Below are 20,042 nucleotides of genomic sequence, written 5' to 3'. Positions count from 1 at the left end.
ATTTATCAGCCGGACAAATTGAAAAAGTGGATGTGTCCAGAAGTGAAGAAATTTATGAACATTATAGTGTTTATCCACTGCATTCCAAAGAAGCAATGGGGAATGCTATTAAATTATTTCAGATGAAAAAAGCAAAAGGAGGTCCCATTAGTGTTTTGAAGAAAGCTTGAAAGCTCGTTGTTTTCCTCAGTTATTTCCAACAGGTCAAGGTGCACGATATGATGACCGATCTATGCAGATTCCTGCATCTGAATACCGGACATCAAGATTATATGCAGAAGATCCGAGGTTCCGTCAATGTATTCAATATTTGTTTCATCTTCTGTTTGAGAGTGACTTGTCTGGACTTTCTTATGTAGTGAATCATATACTAAAAAGTGGAGTACATCTGCAAAATGTTTCGGCAAAGGACTTTATGGATAAAGTCCAACAGAAAGACAGTGTTTTGGAATCTCAGCGAATTAATCTCATGGCATGTCAGCGTGGTACTAACGAGTACCGTCGTCATGGGGATTTGAAATGTATGCTAAGAAATTTAGGAACTCCTACATGGTTTCTTAGCTATGCTGAGTATGCTTGGGAAGATTTACTTGAATTATTTGCACTTTTAGTATCATCTTGCATAAGTCATCTGCTGTTAACACTGTTCTCTGTCCACGACATTAGAAATATTTTAATTGCTTTTGTTAACTACTGCCCGTATATTGATTAATAATTGCATAAATGTATACGATTCTAGTAATCTTGGGCAAAGTCAAAAGGGTTGATTTAGGTATAAGGCCTGGATTAGGATTATGGTTTCTTTGCGTCTGCACATTGGAGATGGCATGTGCACTTTATAAGGCACTTTATAAAAATCTTGTCGCTGCTTTCATTTAATATTAATCTCCCATAGATAAGATTTTAAGGGTGTAACTTTTCGTGCTTTTTAATACTGTTTTTTATGAATTAATGTTTTATTGTAATGTTATGTGCAATTCCTTGGAATTCCAAATCATAATAAAATAAATTGAAATTGAATTGAGAGGCAAATGCAAACATAGAAAATATAGAGTACAAGACACCTGGAGAACTGTGCTCTTTGGATCCAGTTAATGTATGCAGGTATTTTAATCATAGATTTGAAGCTATGATGTATTTTATTACAAACAAAAAAAATCCTCCTCTTGGCGAGGTTCTGGATTTCTTCTGGAGAAAAGAGTATCAAGCGAGAGGTGCTCCTCATATTCATATGCTATTATGGATCAAAGATGCTCCCAAATTTGGAACAGACTCAGATGACACTGTAATGTCTTTCATTGAAGAATATGCAACATGTGATATACCCAAAAGTACAAAAGATAAGGACTTAAGAGGGAAAGTCTTACGATTTCAAAGCCATCATTGTTGCAAATACTGTTGACGAAATTTCAAATCAAAGGATAAATTCTATACCAAATGTCGTTTTGGATTTCCACGACCAGTAATTTCAAAAGGAAGAATGAACAATTTTATGTCATCTTTGCGAAATACTGTCACAAGAAGATCACCAAAAAATACCTACAATTTAAGAAGAAGTGAAGAGTCAAAATACATAAATGACTATAACCCAGTCATTTTGTCCATGTGGAATGCTAACATGGATATTCAATATGTTGCAGACAACTCTATTGCTGTGGCTCGATATGTAACATCTTATATCACCAAATCTGAAAAGATGGAACTGAAGGAAATGTGGGAAGAAATTTCTCATGAAAAGAGCCTAAGTAAGAAATTGTATAGCTACAATTTGAAGATGTTGTCTCATCGAGAAATTGGAGCATATGAATGTTCTGATCGATTATCATCTGCAAGTCTATATGCGAAATCTAGAACAATCATTTGGGTGAGTTTAGGTCTTGCAAGAACACGAAACGGAGTTTTGAAACCTGTTCAAGAAATTGAATATTTAGCAGAGAAAGAACCAAACAGTACAGACATTCTGAAGACAAATATGTTGGATACATACTATCCAAATAGAAGTAATCAGCTTGAAAACGTTTGTCTGTATGAAGTACTGTAAAGCTACACTTTTAAAAGGAATATTACAGAAGATATCGATAGAGGTGTATATGCTGTGATTGGATGTGAAGGATGTCTGGTGAAACAAAGAAAAGGACATTTGATTAATCACCGAAAATTGAGTTGCAAAACTCCTGACAAAAGGGAATTTTACTATTTAGCTCTTTTGCAACTCTTTAAGCCATGGCGTACAGAAGAGGAACTACTTGGAGACTTTGACAGTTATGAAGATTCATTCAACGCATCTAAAAATAGTATAGAATGTCCTGTTTTTAATAATTATCTGCAAATGTTGAACGACGAAATACAGCAAGAAGCAACAATTGCAATGGAGATTGCTAGAGACAGTTCTCATGACAGTCAAAGTTCTGCTTCGTTGAGTCAAGATCCACTAGGACAACCATTTATCCAAAATGAAGCAGCCACTGCCATGGATGAGGTGGAAAGAGCAATGGAACAAGCTCAAGAGGATGTAATAAACTTAGAAGAATTGGAAAAACAACTAAATATTGAGCAAAAACAAATATATGATGAAGTGACAGAGCAGATTGAGCATGGTTTACGTCATGAGAAAAAAGAATGCTCATGTATGTCATTTCAACCTGTCTGACTATACATGAATGGAAAAGCCGGAACTGGTAAAAGTTTTCTTATTAAAGGAATTGCAACATATCTACAGCAAAGAACTGAGTCGTCACTCTCCTGTGTTGTCACTGCTCCAACTGGGTTGGCAGCACACAACATTAAAGGGATTACTTTACATTGTTTATTGATGCTGCCAGTAGAACATGAAAATAAATTAGAATACCACAAGCTATCTGGAGAAGCTTTTGTGAAGTTTATAGAGTCCTTAAAAAATGAAACTTCTCATTATTGATGAGGTAAGCATGGTATCAAATGTAATGCTTGCCTTTGTGCATTTAAGAATGCAACAGATTCTTAAAACAGAGTATGTGTTATTTGGAGGAAAACACGTCATCGTTTTTGGAGATCTACCGCAGCTAACACCTGTGAAAGGAAAACCTGTGTTTAAAACTGTTACACATGAAGACACCAGAAAGTGCCTGGGAAGTATTGGAAATGTTAATATATTGTCGCATTTCAAATATACAGAACTCATTCAAAATATGCGACAGGCAAAGGATGCTGATTATGGAAATATTCCTCAAGATATAAGAATTGGAAAACTAAGTGAACATGCCAAAGAAACTTTACAGGCACGATTACTTTCAAATTTGTTAACAAATGAAAATGTTGTGGCAGAGAATATATATAGTAAAGTGGCAGAAGATAAGTCAGTTATATGCTTGATGCCAACTCTATAAGAATGTTAAATCTTCAATGAAAAAATGCTAAAGTTAGAAAATCAAGAAATTAAGAAACTGGAAGCTAAAGATAGAATAGAGCACAAAGGAAGTACTATTATTTTGACAGAACGGTTGAAGTTAAAATTGGATTCTTTAGAGAAATCAATATCTAAAACTGCTGGTTTAGAAAAGAATCTGTATGTATGTTTAAATTGTCGGAATATTTTACGAAGAAATTTATAAGTGGAAAGAGGTTTGGTGAATGGAGCAATGGGTAATGTTGTTGGTTTTGTGAATTACCCAAATAGAGATGAGATTGAAATTTTAAAAATCAAATTTGATGGAATTGAAGAGGTACCCCAATTCAGTCGTTGTTCAAATCGATTTTTGCCTGTGAAAGATTTATACGTCTGACAAAAACAGTTTCCTGTTTGTTTGGCATATGCGGTGACTATTCATAAATCTCAAGGTTTAAGTGTAGAAAGTGCTTTGGTAAATATTGGAAGTACTGTGTTCAAAGAGGGTATGGCCTATGTTGCTTTATCTCGAGTTAGAACTTTATCTGGATTGTGTCTGATTGATTTTGATGAGACAAAGATTAGTGCAGATCTAAATTGTGTGAAGGAGTATAAAAGGTTAAGGAGAGAATATGCTCCAAGTTTACTTCAATATCCTTTAATTGAAAAGCGTGTGGGAGGTCGAAAAAGAAGATATGAGAAAAAATGTAGTGAAGTGGTAGAGAAAAGAAAAAAAGTAGATGAACCTGTGATTGGAAGCAAAAAGAAAAAGAATACTACTGAAGAGGTTGTTGGATTTCAGTTTGAAAACAGTTCTGGCATCAACTGCTATGCAAATGTAGTGGTCAATGTTGTTTTTTTTCTTGAAACTTTACAGCAACAGATTGTTGAAAATCGGGACCAAACATTTTGTTGTTTATTGAATTCTGTGTTTGAGAAATGTAGCAGTGATAATACTAAAATAGAAAATGTTTCTGATATTCAAAATGTTTTAGACATATGTGCTGGACTAAATCAATTTTCTCAGAATATTCAGCAACATTGTCAGGAATTTATTAAGTATATGCTTGTTTCTTTACAAGATGAAGGTGTAGATATTGATAGTCTTATTGGCCTTTCTTATAAATGGCAGCATGACTGCGACAATTTTTCGTTTTCAAGTAGTACTGACATACACACTGAAAGATTTATATATTTAACATTACCAGACTGTAAATCAGTGTCTTTCAATAATCTAGTTAGAGAAGTAAATCAAAACATGGTCTGTTCTCAATGTAACTCAGAAATGTTATCAACATTATTTATCCGAAGATATGGACAGTATGTAATTTTAATGCTCCAACGATGCAGACCTGATGGAACAAAATAGACAACTCACTAAAACATTTTGTGGCTTCTCAACTATCAATTTCTGGAAGAACTTTTGTAACTGTAGCAATTATCTTCCTTGATGGTCCTCCTATAACATCAGGACATTACACAGCTTATTTAAAATCTCCAAATGGCAGGACACATTGTAATGATACTCAAAAAACGTTTGCCTTTTGAATTTTAGGAAAATTAATTGGCCTAGGAAGATTACTGCTATTAATAAAGGATACTATGTTGTTCAGAATTACTTTGTGAGTAAGGGTGACCAAATTATAAAAAAAACTTGTATTTGACATAGTGATAGCATCAGGTAGAGGTTTAACTAATGTTAGATGGTAGAGAACACATTGGAACTTTTTATTTTAAAGGTCGGGTAAAAGAAAGGTTAAGAGTACAATTAAGTAATTTGCAAACTAAGGACTTTACACATACTATTTGGCCATGAGGAGAAGTATCTCACAACAAAATGACTACTTCGGGTAAATGTTGTTAGAACATACTTGTATGGAAGTTTATTTAGAGGGTATAAAAAATGAGAGAAAAACATTTAAGAAATGTTTTTTCGAATATTTAAATTATGTATTCAAATGTATGTTTTTTTTTAAACACAATGTTTTTGATTGTGTTTTTTTTTGCCCGCTGTCATATGATGAGTAGTATTGCACTCACTGTTTTAAGTGAAATTCAATACATTCTGAGAACAGCAAAATAAAATAATTAAAATATTGTACAAATTATTTTGTATTGCGAAATATACAATGTAACTGAATTGTTTCTTCTCTTCCACAGATATTATATTTATACGGTAAGTACGACAAACAAAAAAATACTTTTTTAAGAATCTTTCCTCACCCTTCTATCACTTCTGTCACTGTCACTGCCTTTCACTCAATCTAAGTCATATTCTCCCATTTCATATTTTTTTCTCTGTTTATCACCTCACCTTTTCTAGTTTTCATAACTGCCCTTAATTCACCTCTACTCTCCAAAAGTACTCTTCCTTCACCATTGTCTGTTTGTTACTTATCTTTCCTTTTTCCTTAATCACTTCCTTGTGTTGCTTTATCACTCAATCTCTTCTCACTCCCCCTTACTATATTTCTATTACATCATCCCTCACTGATCTTCAGTCACTCCTTTTTTTTCACTCCTTCACTCCCTTTTGCTCAGTCCCCTTCCTTTATTCTCTCCATCACTCTCCTTTCCTCCATCCGTCTTTAAGTCTCTTCCTCTGTTTTAGTAAGTGTAAGTGTTTTACTCCTCCACACTCTCTCAGTCTTCTTGTGTTTGTCTATTTCACTGTCTCCATCTCTCTTGTCTATTTTTCATTTTCTTTTCCCTCTTTCCATAGATGCTTGTCTCTCATTTACTTATTTTTCCTTTCTGTTAATATGCTTTTTTTCCATTAGTCCTTCCCCTCACTGTTATATCCCTTCCTTGACTATCACTTCCCTTTACTCAATCTTACTCCTCTTCTCCCACTTCATGTTCTCTTCTCTGTGCATCACTCCCATTCCTTTTCTTCTTCTCCAATTTCATCAGTACCCCTCAGTTTCTTTTCCTCACTTCATCTGTCAATCCTGCTCCCTTATTTCTTTTTCCTCATTCCCTTCTGCTAACTCCCTTTCATTTACTCTCTCACTCATCTTTTGAACATTTTTCTCTCCCTCTCTTGCTGTGTCTCACTCAGTCTAACCTCTCTTCCTGTCTGTATCTCACCCCTTTTCTCTTTTCCACTCTCTTTCCCTCACTCTCCCTCACTCTCTTTCACTCATTTAAATCCTATGGTGCAGATTTAGAAGACCCTTGCGCCTCTTTTAGACCGCTGCTGCAACACTTTTCTTATGCAGTGGCAGCGCAAAAGAAGCGCCATAGTGCAGGGTATTTAGAACGTGACGCATCAGGAAGATGCGTCACCTTGTAAAACCCTGAACCACATGAAACCAGTGTCAGGTTTCATGTGGGCGTTTCCACGCAGGGGTGGGTGTTCCGTCGCAGGAATGCCCTTGAAAAGTGATTCAGTGAAATCTGCAAGATTTCTCTGAGTCACTTTACCAATGCTGATGCGTCAAAACCTTGCACCTGCTTGAAGCAGGTGTAAGGCTTGATGCACCACGTTACAGATAGGGCAAGGATAAACTTGTGTACCACATCTTTCCTGGCGCATCTCTGCTAATTTGCAGAGATGTGTGAGGTAACATAAATCTGTCCCTCAGTCCCATTCCCTCTCTACGCTTTCCTAAGTCCCTCTATTCCCTCACTCAATTTTTTTCTCACTCACTCCCCAATTCTCACTTTCCCTTACCTCCCTTTTATCATCCTCAAATTCCCTTCCCTCACCATCTTTCCATTTCTTTTACCTTCACTTCCCTTACCCTACTCTATTTATCTCTCTTTGTCCCTTACTCTCCTTCCATATGTCCATCCCCACTCCCCTTAGAGCGGCAGACCCTGATGCAGAGGTCTAGCCCGGGACCAGTGTTCAATTCCTGCCTCGGCGGGTCTTGGGCTCAAAAATTCCATGGACCTGATAAATCTCGCCTCGGTGCCTATTCTAATCATGGAGTCCCACTCTGCAACTCTGGGCAATAGCTTGCTTAATCTCCACAACGGCCCCACAACGCTAAGGATGCCTGGCCTTCATCCTGGGGGTGCCCAGGAGTGGACTCCTCACAGGGAAAGCCAGGACGGGTTCCACAGCGGTATTAGTACAACCACCTTGAAACCCTTGTGGGTGAGTAGTGCGCTATACAAGTATCAATTTTACTCCTCCTTCTTCAGTTTCTTTTCCATACTGCTCTTCCCATACTTTTTCATTCCCCTTAACTCACTACCCTACCCTTAGTCCCCTTGTTTCAGTCAGTCTTTTACTCCCCTTTCCTCACTCACTATACTCCCTTTACCTCACTCATTCCCTCAGTCCCTTCCTCTACTTTAGTCAGTCATTTCAGTTATTCATGTATACACTACACATTCATTCAAAAAAATGATGACACAGTGCGTAAGAAATAGAGCTCTTTTTGGAAAAATGAGTTTGTTCTGAAAATAACTTTTTTTTCAAACACGAACAGGAATCTTGAATTTCAAAAGTGTTCAACAGGAACAACGAAAATAAAAAATTAAAAAAATTATCTTCTTTCACTGCATACATGCTCATTAATGCGCTTCTCAATTAGAACAAGGCTCTGTTCAGAATATACAATTATTTCAAAGCACTTGTTTCACCTCATGTGCACCTTCTTAAAAAAAGGCCTCAGGTCCAGTTCTGCAGTTGATGGAGATGGAGGTGGTGCCGATGAAGTGCAGGTGGCATTTGTGTTGCCAGGGCTCTAGTGGATGCCTTCGCAAACTGCGCAGAATGCACTTGCTTCACATGCCTGATAATCGTGTGAATGGAAAATGAATATTTTTTCGAAGGGTTTCCCCTAGAAAGGACAGTTTCAAAAATGGTGCAAGTGACCTTAGGTGCATTCACTTTCTTTTGTCCTTCAGGATACCGGAAAAATTGACAAATAAAAGATTCCTTCACTCGCCTTGAGGAAGTCGATACTGTTCATCAGAATCAGATAATGATGATTACCTCCTCGTTAGTCTTCCTCGCCACATGATTTACATAGTGAGCTTTAGCTCCACAACAGAACCCTCCAAAGCAAAAGAAAACACCTCCCACCCCCTCCCAACATGGCCGACCAGTCCCACCTGACCTCTATAAGAGGCGGACCGGCCCAACCAACAGCCTGTTTTTTTTGTTCTACGCGATTCTCTCCAGAGCGCTGTTCAGGTAAGATGGGCCGGCGTGAGCTGGCCCTGGGGTTTTAGGGTGGTGGACCTGCTCTAGCGGTCCCTGGTGCCTTATGCCTAAAAATCCCCCCCCCTCTTCCTTCCCCCGGTCCTATGGGGCCGGTTAGGTGCTGCTCTAGCGTGCCAGGGGTTTACAGGGGGGGGGGGGCGGCCGGGGATGTGGGGTGTTTGGTCATTCCCTTGTATCCCCAGGTCGTTACTAATGGGCCCTGGCCACTAAGTGGGCTTTGGGTCCGGCGCTGGGGGTTCTCCTGTATGTAGGATGGGGCCCCGGTTACCTTTGAAACGCCTGGCGTGGGTCCTTGGGGCTCACGCTGTCTAGCAGTGGACTATAACAACGGACCTGATATTCTCGTCCCGGTGCCTATTCCAATGATAGAGTCACTCTTTACGACTCCACTACGCATTTGGCTCCACTTTTTCCCTGCACGCGTTAGTGCGGCGCGTTTCCCTGGTATTCCTGTCTGCTGATGAAGTGCTCAGTGGTGGTGCGCATACTTTGCATGTAGGGGGCGCCGGGTTCAATCCCCGGCGTCTCCAGTCTTTTGCCATTTACGGTCGCAGGGTGTGGCCCCTGGCCATGCCCCCGTGATTTGGCCTGCCTGCGTGTAACGGCCTCGCACGAGGTCGCTTCGGCGCTTGCAGGTGTATGAGACTCTTACTTTAAGGGTCGTGGGTTCGAGCCCCACGTTGGGCGAAAAGGAGTAATTTTTGCCTGAATATTGCATTGACTCTCATAATATGGAGATTAATCTTGCATTACACATGCAATAACTCCCAGAAATTGTATATACCGTTGTTCTTCGGTACTACGAAGCCTAGCTGCTGTCTGCACCTACCTCGTCGATCGGCGGGTCCTCGGGGGCTCTGCTGGTCGGGTCCGGGTGTTTGGTCTGCAGCCTCGGGTCACGGCGCTGGTCGCTTCCGCCTCCTGACGGGGTTTTCTTGCATTTCCTGGGTCCCGCGGCTGGTTGCAGCGCGGGGGTTGGCTACGGGTGCCTCCCGCCTCTTGGGGGCGGGGCAGCGCTCGGCCAGGTGCGGCCTCTGTAGCGGCCAGGGCTGTAGGTTCACTTGCAGGCGGCGGGCGCGGCGGCATGCGGAGCGGTCCGAGGCGCTGGAGCTCACAGGTGAGGCTTCTGCCGTTGGTGGGTCTGCCCCCACGAAGGATCCGTTCCTGCAGGGGCGGTGATGTTTGTTTTGTTGGCGGTTCCACCCACTCCGCTAGTATCTGCCGTCCTCGGGCGGCTCTGCTGGTGCGAGGAATTGTCCCCGGCGCCTGGGGCGCGTTCAGGAGGACACGGCTGTTCCGGTTGTCATCCGGGGGGCCCGTGTTTCCCCCGAGGACGGTCTGGGGCGTGGAGCCAGATTGAGGGCTCAATGGACTGTGGCGTCCACTACAGGGTGCCATAATCGACCTCATAAAGTCCTGGCCCCTCTTCCGTCACCATCGACGGAGCCTCCCATTTCCGGAGGGGCTCGCTGCGACTGCATTTTGTACTCCGGGGGATAGGGGTGCTATAGATCAAAGGTAGGTCTTGGCCCTTTGGTGCGGCCAGCCCTCACAGGCCAGGATTCGAATCCGGCCATGGCTGCAGAGCTATCCCAGGGTGGTTTGGCCCGGGTGCCGGGGTCGGTCCCCGGCCGCCGCGGGTCTTCAGTTCATGGGGTGCCAGGGCCCGGTTTTTTCCTCGCCTCGGTGCCTTTCCCACTCGTGGCCTCCCATTCTGCTTCTCTGGGCAAGGGCGTGTGTTTGTCGCATACGCGACCCCCACGAGGCTTAGGTGGCCTTCCCTCCACCTGAATGTGCCAGAGGGTACTACTGCGGCATTGGGCCGTTCCACCCTGTAAGCGCCTGGTCTCGTACGCTCTCAGTAGAGGAGCAGGGTCGGACCTGGTTGGTCCCGGGAGGGGAGTCGGCCTGGGCATACCGGGTGCGGTAGGCTTTAGGCATTCGTTCCGGCGCCTTGTGACCCTTAGGGGGTGTTGTGCGCTTTTCTTGGGTCGCTTACGCGACGGAAGTTTTGGCATGGCCCCTGTGCTGGGTGGTCACGCGCCAGGTTGTGGAGAAGTGTGGCTCAATGGTTAGAGCAGCAGACCCTGATGCGGAGGTCTAGCCCGGGACCAGTGTTCAATTCCCCGTCTCGTCGGGTCTTGGGCTCGAAAATTCTACCGACCTGATTGTCCTCGCCTCGGTGCCTATTCCTACCATGGAGTCCCGCTCTGCAACTCGGGGCAATAGCTTGCTTAATCTCCAGGAGGGCCCCCACAACGCTAAGGATGCCTGGCCTCCACCTGGTGGGTGCCCAGGTGTGGACGACTCACAGGGAAAGCCTGGAGGGGTCCACAGTGGTATTTTACGTCCCTAATGAGGGCGTCTCGCCTTCTCTTGGGATGGGGCCCTTCGACATTTCCCCCGGATTTCGGGGTGTCAGCCTTCACGTGGGGTGTTCTGGGCTTCCGGGCCCGGGTTTTCGAGTGCTCGCTTCGGCAGCACAATTACTGAGATTGGCTTTTCCCGGTCTCGTGCTGGTGCGGCCGCTCCCGTTTTGTTCGCCCCTTGATCCTGGCTTTTGGCCGTCTCCCTCCCTGGGATTCCCGGGGGGGGGGGGCTGTCGCCTCCGTTGCGTCCCTTCTTGGGACGTTGCTGTCAGGGTTCTTGGGCTCTTTGGGCTTGCTGGCCGGTGTCCAGTCTTGCGGTTTTCCGTGGGATCCGCCTTCTCGGAAGGTTAGGGTACCCTCTCCTTCCTTTCTGGGCCCGTGGGTGGGGACGGTGCTCCTGGCCCGCCTGGTGGAGCTTCTTCGCCGGGTGGGGGACTGGGTGTTCCCTGTATGGACGTATGGTTCTTCTCGGCCTCGTCGTTTTCGTGGGTGAGGCGTCTCGTCAGGCGGTGTCTCTCCTCCGTCGGCTCCCTGCACTTTGTGCGGTGGTCCCTTCGGCCCCCGTCTCGGGCTTGTCCTCCTTCGGGGGTCGTGTGCCTGGTCCCGGTTCTTCCCTCTGGTTCTTTCGGGGGGGGTTTGGCCGGGGCGTTTGGGGGTCGTTGGGATCTCCTGCAGTCTCGCTGCTCCTCGTGCTTCGGGGGTTGCTGGCAGTTCTCCTGGCCTGCCGTTTTTTGCCCCAGTGCTTCGGGGGTCGGTCGACCTGGCGCCTGTCCTGTCCCTTCGGGCGGTCTTTCCCCCAGGGTCCGACGGAGTCGGGTCTGGCCTTCGTTGCCTGGTCTCGCCCTGCCCCGGTGGTGTTTCGACGCCTGGGGCCTCGGCTCGGTCTGCCTCCGATGTCTCTGTTCGCGGAGGGGGACTCGGCCCTCCGACCCAGGTTCTACTCCTCCTTCCGGGTCCTTATTGCCTGTCTTTCGCGTGGCCTTTCGGTCTGATGTACGCGTTTCCCCCGTGCCCTCTGAGATCGCGGGTCCTCGGCAGGATTCGCTTGGGCAGGGCCGTGGTGCTCATGGGTGCTCGCCTCGGCAGCGCATGGCCTTGTTTTGGAACGTTACAGTGAAGAGGTGCCTGGCACCCGCGCGTGGTTGCCACGCAAGTCGTGGTGCGTTCCGGTTTTTAGTTCCCGGCGGAGTCCACCGCCCCGGGTACCCTCTCCTATGGCGAGCTGACGGTTCGAGCCTCCTGGCCGATCCCGGATCTTCCCGTGCCGTGGTTGGGTCCCCCGCTCTCGGCGTCGGTGTTGAGCCGGCTCTTGTCGGCTGGCCTGCCTCCTTCTGCAGGCCCGGTTCTTGTGCGGAGGACGCTGCTTGCTCGGGGGTTGTGGCTTTGCTGCTGGGTTCCCGCAGGTCTTCCACGTTCTCTGCCTGTGCCCGGCGCTGGGCGTCCTTCTCGCGTTGGCGCGGTCGGCTTGGTGCTGTCCCCGCCTCCGTGGTCCCCTTGCGGGTCTTGGTTGTCCGGTCTGAGGGTTTTCCTGGGGCGTGGCCCCTTCTTCCCTGTGGGCCCGGTGGGCGGCCTTGCGGGCCTTCCACAGTCCGGTGTTCGACGGCCTGGTTTTCCTGGCTCCCTTGGCTCCGATGTTGTTTATCCTTCGCCCTCGGACGCTCTGCCGGTCTCCCCCTTGGGTGCTCGCTTCGGCAGCACATATACCAATATTGGAACGTTACAGAGGAGATTTGCTGGGCCCCTGCGCAAGGGTGACTCGCAAATTCGTGAGGCGTTCCATATGTGGTCTCTCTCTCGTTCTACGAGCTCTTCGGGGTCCGCCCTTTTGGGCCCCGGCCCTCGGTGGCTTTGCAGTTCCTCACCTTTCAGGTGGTTTTTCCCTGGTGGCAGTGGTGTCTGCTGGGCGGATGGGCGTGCGGGGGTCGTTCCTCCGCTCCCCGCCCTTCTTGCGGGTTTTGCCGGACGGGGTTGTTCCTCCGGCATGTCCCCCGTGTCCTTCCCGGGGTTCCTTCCCTGGGGCCTCGGACTCGGGTGGTATCTTTACCGCTTTTCCCTGCCGACGAGGTTCCTCTCTTGTCCGTGCTGGTTGTTCGGCGTGCGGTTTTGGCTTCTCTTGGCCGCGCGTCGTTCCTTTCCCGGTGGGATGGCCTGTGTTTGTGTCTTTTGGCCCGGTTCGTTCGGACCACTAGCCCTCTTTCCACCTTGGTTCGCTGGCTTCCACAGGCTATCTTCCCTTCCTACGCTTCGCTGGGTTCGGTGGATCCGGCGGAGGTCCAGGGTCGGTCCACGGGGTGTGGCCCGGCGTCCTGGGCCCCCTTCAGGGTGTCTCCTCTGTGGAGATTTGTCGGGCGTCGGCGGTGTCGTCCCCCGCCTTGTTCATGGGACTCTTTCGGTCCAGGGGGTCTTCGCTGGGGCCGTTCGGAAGGCAGGTGCTGCGGCTCCTGGCTGGCCTACTTTTCCTTAATATCTTGATTTCAGGTTTCCTGTGATCCCTGTTTTCTTGGCTTTGATTCTACTTCAACCTTGGGTTGGTCTCTCTGCATCACCGTGTGGTGTTGTTTTTATGGTGGTCAATGAAGCCTTGTTGGCTTGGGTATTTGCTCACTATGTAAATCATGTGGCGAGGAAGACTAACGAGGAGGTAATGCCCCGGTTACTTACCGGTAATCTTCATTACTCCGAGTATAGTCTTCCTCGCCACATGAGTTCCCTCCCCCCTCCCTGTCTGGCTATCGGCTTCATTGTTTGCTTGGTAGATCAGGCTGTTGGTTGGGCCGGTCCGCCTCTTATAGAGGTCAGGTGGGACTGGTCGGCCATGTTGGGAGGGGGTGGGAGGTGTTTTCTTTTGCTTTGGAGGGTTCTGTTGTGGAGCTAAAGCTCACTATGTAAATCATGTGGCGAGGAAGACTATACTCGGAGTAATGAAGATTACCGGTAAGTAACCGGGGCATTCCTGTCTGGCAGCCATTTCAGTTATTTCTCAGAGAAGCTGGAGAGGATCCTTCTTCCACGAGACTGAAACAGATAGTGAGGGAAATGGGTGGGGTTTTTGAAGATTTTAGAACTGAAACTAATATGAACCGTAATATGAAAAGTGTTGTTTGTGAGTCACATGACTTAACGTGCGCGCTCGAGCGCGCGTACGGCATTTTACCCGATCTACATAAAACTTTCAAAACGTGAAAAGGAGGCAAGGTAGACACTCCCTGACCCCCTAGACCTTCTAAGGGGGTCCCTCAAGAACCCCGATGGGCAAAAAAACATATATATTTGTTAAATTGCGAGGTGCGCGCACCCGGTCGAGCACCTCACTTCAAAATGGCGTTTTACCCGATTTACATAAAAGTTTCAAAATGTGAAAAGGAGGCAAAATAGACACTCCCTTACCCCCAAAAGAGCTTCTCAGCGGGTCCCTAAAGAACCTTTAAAAACCCTTAAATCGCGAGGTGCGAGCACCCGGGCGCACACGTCTAAAAAAAAAAGTATTATTATTTTTATTATTTCATTATTATCTAAGAAAACACCTGAATATATTTAATTTGTTATTTAATTTTTTATAAAATGTGCACCATACTTTCGTAAAAGAATTGTTGGACATCAAAGAGCCGACGTCCCTTGTATATCAAGAGAGATGAAACCATGCACTTGTTATACATTATTCACTGTCTAACTGACAATTTCAATAACACATTTAAAGCAGGCAAAATTAGTAAGAAATGGACTGAGAATTGAAATACCGCTCCACACAGTAGGTAAGAACAAAGCAAATCTTTAAAGAAATGCCTCACCCATCGGGCAACTAGTAAGTCATAGGGAAGAGTTCACAAAGACTTCAGAGCTTTATTGCATCAGTACAGTCCAAAGAGGTCTGAGACACGTGAATGTAGAGAGGACGTGAGTAGGACCCTGGAGGGCAAGCAAGAGTTCATGTCAGACCCTGTTCGGAAGAACAAAGTCCAGATTCGGCCACACAATTGTACTACTTGGGATCATCTACAACTGGAGTTCTGGGGTCCAGTCTATTGTAGCTTTGCAAGTAGGCCATCTCGACTAAAGTCTAAAAAAAAAAAGACTACAAAAATATCATTTTCACACACATAATAGTTTAGAATTAGCATTTACACATTTTGTAAATTCACAGAAAAAATCCTTAGGTATCGCACATGCCATAGTTAGAAATTAGAATTAAAAAACCTTGCAAATTCACTGAATAAAAAATAGGTTTAAAACACGTTATAGTTAGGAATTAGCATTTACAAAACCTTTGAAATTCACTGTAAAAACCATAGGTTTGACACACGTTATAGTTAGAAATTAGCATTCAAAAAACCTTTGAAATTCACTGAAAAAACCATAGGTTTGACATATGTTATAGTTAGGAATTTGCATTTAAAAAGCCTTAGAAATTCACTGAAAAAACCATAGGTTTTACACCAGTTATAGTAAGCTGTACATTTTAGTCATACAAAACCATTGAAATTCCCCCGTTATAGTTAGTTGTACTCACTATAACTCGCGTGCACTGCTGATGATGTCACATTTTACATCATTCATGACATGGTCAGTGACATCACTGTTGCGTTTCTTGTGCATAGTTGGTTGTATATACCGAAACGTATATTTAACAATTAGGACTTCAAGTGGCATGGAATGTGAGGGTCTGATTAATAACGGTTGGCCCCACTCGGAGATCACTGAATCGAGAAGTTAGGGAATGATTCAAAATGATGTGAATCACGAGTATTTGCATAAATATATGGGCTGCTCAATACCTAAATGTGAATGCCGCTTTTAAACCGTGATTCTCTAACTGGGATGTCCATCTGTGAGATGTCTGCCTAAACCAATCAGTTTTTGTGGGGCACGCAGTGCTTGACACTTGGAAATCTGTATACAATATGTCCCACATATCGACATGAAAATGGCGCATTGAGTCCCAGATGGTCCATCTGGAATCTCCATTTGAAAATGTGAGACTGGTGTGCTTGAGGGGAAGAAGCAAGCACCACCCACTGTTGGATCACAAAGGTACTTACAATAGAGCACCTGCACAAATGGACTTGCAGTGCAGAGAGTGTGATACCTTTCCACGCCAGTTATTTAGTTCCCACCACTACCAGAAAGTCTAATTTTTGTTTGAAAAGTGTTTACTGTGGCAACAACTGTGTCATGGGCATCATGCCAGTGAGATTAAAATTTGGAGGTCCACAAACTTGTGTGTGCTCAAGTCTTTTCCAGTGGAGGATGATTGTGGACTATAATATACATGCCCAGTTGAAGGTGTAAGCTGAAATGCATATGCATCTGGTGTTGGGTGTTACTGCATTTGTAGAGACAATAAAATACAATTGAGCACCAGGACATTGTGCCATCTTCGTGGGACATGGGGTGAGAGTGCAGTTGAATGTCTTTCGAATAAAGTCCTTGAGGTGAAATATATCTATTATTCTATCTATATCTGTAGATATAGATATAGATAGATAGAAAGAAAGATAGACAGATAGATAGATAGATAGATAGATAGATAGATAGATAGATAGATAGATAGATAGATAGATAGATAGATAGATAGATAGATAGATAGATAGATAGATAGATAGATAGATAGATAGATAGATAGATAGATAGATAGATAGATAGATAGATAGATAGATAGATAGATAGATAGATAGATAGATAGATAGATAGATAGATATATAGATCGATCACTGAAAAACCCAAAGGTTACAGTGACGTTATAGTTAAGTTTTACTCATACAAAACCAGAGAAATTCAGCAGTTAATTGGTTGAGCTGACTTGCGTCCCTGCAATGCACTGTAAATGACCTCATATATTACATCACTCATCAATCAATCAGGGATTAATAGAGCACACTACTCACCCTCAAGGGTCACAATAAGCTAAAGGGAGAGGGTTCGGGCAGCTCCGAGGTCATCCGAAAAGCCAGGTCTTGATATCTTTTCTGAAGCTTGCAGTATTGGGCTTTGTCTGATGCTGAGGGGGAGTTTGTTCCAGGTCTTGGCCTCAATGTGGGAAAAGGATCTGCCCCCCGTTATGGCTCTTTGGATGGGAGGGATTTTGACAAATGGCTACATTGGCGGAGCGGAGGTTGCTCTTGGAGGCGTGGAAGGAGATTCTTTTGTTGAGGTATTGGAGTCCAGTGTTGTGGAGGGCTTTGTAGGCGTGTGTGAGCAGCTTGAAAGTATCTCTCTTTTCGACAGGGAGCGAGTGGAGGTCCCGGAGGTGCTGGGTGATGTGGTTGTGTCGTGGGATGCTTAAAACAAGTCTGGCTGCTGTGTTCCGGATGGTCTGAAGTTTGTGAAGGAAACATTTGTTGATTCTGGCATAGCAAGCATTTCTATAGTCCAGCCTGCTGGTGATGAGTGCATGGGTGACGGGGATATATTTGAAGGTCTTGCCGAGTATGCAGAGGGTTTTTGAAACATGTGGAGGATACAGTGGTGATCTTTTGGTTCATGGGAAGTGAGGAGTTGAGTATGATGCCAAGGTTGTGGATGTGGACCGTGGTGGTGAAGGGTTTCTGAGTACAGGGGCCACCAGGTGTTGCCCCACAAGGTGGGGGTGGATCAGAGGAGCAGGACTTCCGATTTGTCCGAGTTGAGCTTCAGGCAGCTGATGCTCAACAAGGATTCAACATCCTTCATTCCTTCCTGGAAACTGTGCCTTGTGATGTATGATTCCTTGGTGAGGGAGAGGATGAGCTGGGTGTTGTGGCATAGGATACCATAGTCTATCTGATTATGTAGTGTACTTCCTATATTCCCAATAGGCTCTGGGCAGTGGAATGCTATATCCTATAGATTTGACGTAGGACTTAGGTCGACTAGGTCCGTATCATTATTTTTCATATATGGTGTCAGTTTGTCTCACTTTCTGTTTTTGCAGCTAGCCAATTACGTACCTGTTCCCTTTTCCGTGTGTTACCAATATTTCTAACATAGTCTTGTGGAGCGTCCATGGACTTGGGCTTTTGGTTAAAAGACAAAAGCTACTTTCTCATTTGTCTAGGCTTAACTCCCAAATTGCTTTTTTAACAGGATACGTCCTGTATTAATGTAGAATCATGCAAACTAAAACGACAATGAGTTTGTAAGGTTTTCTTTCTCCAGCTGCTTACGACATGGGTGGTATTGCTATTCTCTGTCATAAAACATTGAAATTACAGATCTTATCACCAGAATGTGATACTAATGGACGATGGGTGTTTAACATCTATGCCCAGTCGAACCCGATCCTAACATTTGACACAACATCAAATGAACACTTGCTAATATTGGCAACCCCAACATTATTATAGCAGGAGACTTTAATCAATAGTTCAACCCCTTTATGAAAAGGCAATCTAATTGAAAATGTAATCCTGATAAATCAATTAAGGCATTCCCATCTGCCATCACCTTTCAACCAATATTCAATGTTTTGGAAAACATGTAACCTTGATAAATGTGGGTTTACTTTATTCAATGTACATCATAGAGTGACTAAAATGGATTATATGTTATTACAAAATCATTGCTCCTCTCTCTACAATCATCAGAAATAGGCTCCATTTTCATCTCTGAACATGTTCTACGTATGTCTTCCTTAGACTTATTTATCACTGACTCCAATCTGGTGGATGGAGATTTTAATAATCTCCTACTGTCTGATAAAAAATGTATAACTAAAGCTACTGTTTTTACTCAGGAGTTATTTAAATTAGTCACCCTATTGATACATCCATTTGCATCATGATATTTTTAAAGTCTCTTTTCAGGCTTTCACTATAGCATGTTCTGCCAAAGGGAAGAATAGATTACATTTTCAATATCTCAATTTTCTTCAACAATCAAAACACTTTAACATACTTACGTCTCTCACACATCTACCTCAATCTTACATGAACTAATCACAGCCAAATACAATGTCAACAGTCATGCTACAGTTGATGCATGTAACATCTTTCTTAAAGTCAGATCTAAATTCCAAAGCAGTAATAATAAGGGTGGCAAAATTCTAACTAACTATTTGAAATGAAAAAACAGAACATGAAATATAAGCCCCATTTGTAATGAATCCAATTATACCACTGCGATTTCCCCATCACCTTCCAATCCTATTACAAATCATTATATATAGAAGATAACATTCTATCCGAAAGTAATATGCAACATTTTTTCAATGGTATCCCCACACCTCCTTCCCTATCCAACACTGTTGGAGAACTAGAGGCTGATATTACCACCCAAGAAGTTTTAAACACCATCAAATCCCTGAATAAAGCTAAGGCACTGGGCCTTGGTAGATTTTTATGACCTCCCTTTCAACATTTTTTTGCCCCAAAATTATTAGAGTACTTAAACTCCTTTCTTTTGAATTCAAAGGCTAGTGGCTCTTTTTGGAAGCCTTGATTGTAATTATCCCTTGGCTGGATAAGGATCACACCCTTTGTAAAAATGACTACACTATGTCATTAATCAATTATGATTTCAAAATTGTTGCTAAAATTCTAGCATCTCACTCAGAAACTGCTGTTTGACCTTCTTGTTACACCTTTCAATCTGTTTTTTAAGGGTAGATTGCCACAGATAATGCCAGGATGTTTTTCTAATATTCTTACATTGGCTTAGAAGAGGAAATATCTCTAGATGTTGAAAAAGGGTTTGACCATTTTAACAAGCAATGTATGTACACCAATCTTCAATGGTTTGGCTTTGGTCCAAAAATATGTTTTATTCATGCTATTATTATACTCTAACCCACGTGCTAGTGTATTTGTCAATGGCCACTTGTACCCTATTTTACTATGCATAGAGGTACCAGACAAGGTTGCCCCCTTTCCCCTTACTTTTTGTTCTTTGCCTAGAACCATTCCTTGCACGTAATACATCTGCATCTCAATTTGAACATTGCTTCCTAGAAATTAAGCTATGTGCCTGTGCAGATAATGTTCTTATCTACATATCCAATCTCTTGACCTCCGTAGACATGTTATACAGGAGATCAATTTAAAGTCCAGTATTTCTTAATATAAACTTCATTTGTCCAAAACTGAAATCTTACATTTAAAATCCTTCTGCTAGCAATATATGTTTGCAAACACTAAAATTACATGGTGCCCCTCCA

The 20,042-nt window shown here is 44.1% G+C and overlaps 1 non-coding gene across 1 annotated transcript; it reads left to right on the top strand.

The window, feature by feature from the left end:
• Positions 1–12,594: 12,594 nt before the first annotated feature.
• On the top strand, positions 12,595–12,701 carry LOC147666295 (U6 spliceosomal RNA). Its single transcript, XR_015304847.1, has one exon. It is a non-coding gene; the product is annotated as a U6 spliceosomal RNA (small nuclear RNA).
• Positions 12,702–20,042: the final 7,341 nt, after the last annotated feature.

Source organism: Lissotriton vulgaris, unplaced genomic scaffold (genome assembly GCF_964263255.1).
Source record: "Lissotriton vulgaris unplaced genomic scaffold, aLisVul1.2 SCAFFOLD_6831, whole genome shotgun sequence".
NCBI classification, from domain to species: domain Eukaryota; kingdom Metazoa; phylum Chordata; class Amphibia; order Caudata; family Salamandridae; genus Lissotriton; species Lissotriton vulgaris.
This window is presented reverse-complemented; position numbering and strand designations above follow the sequence as displayed.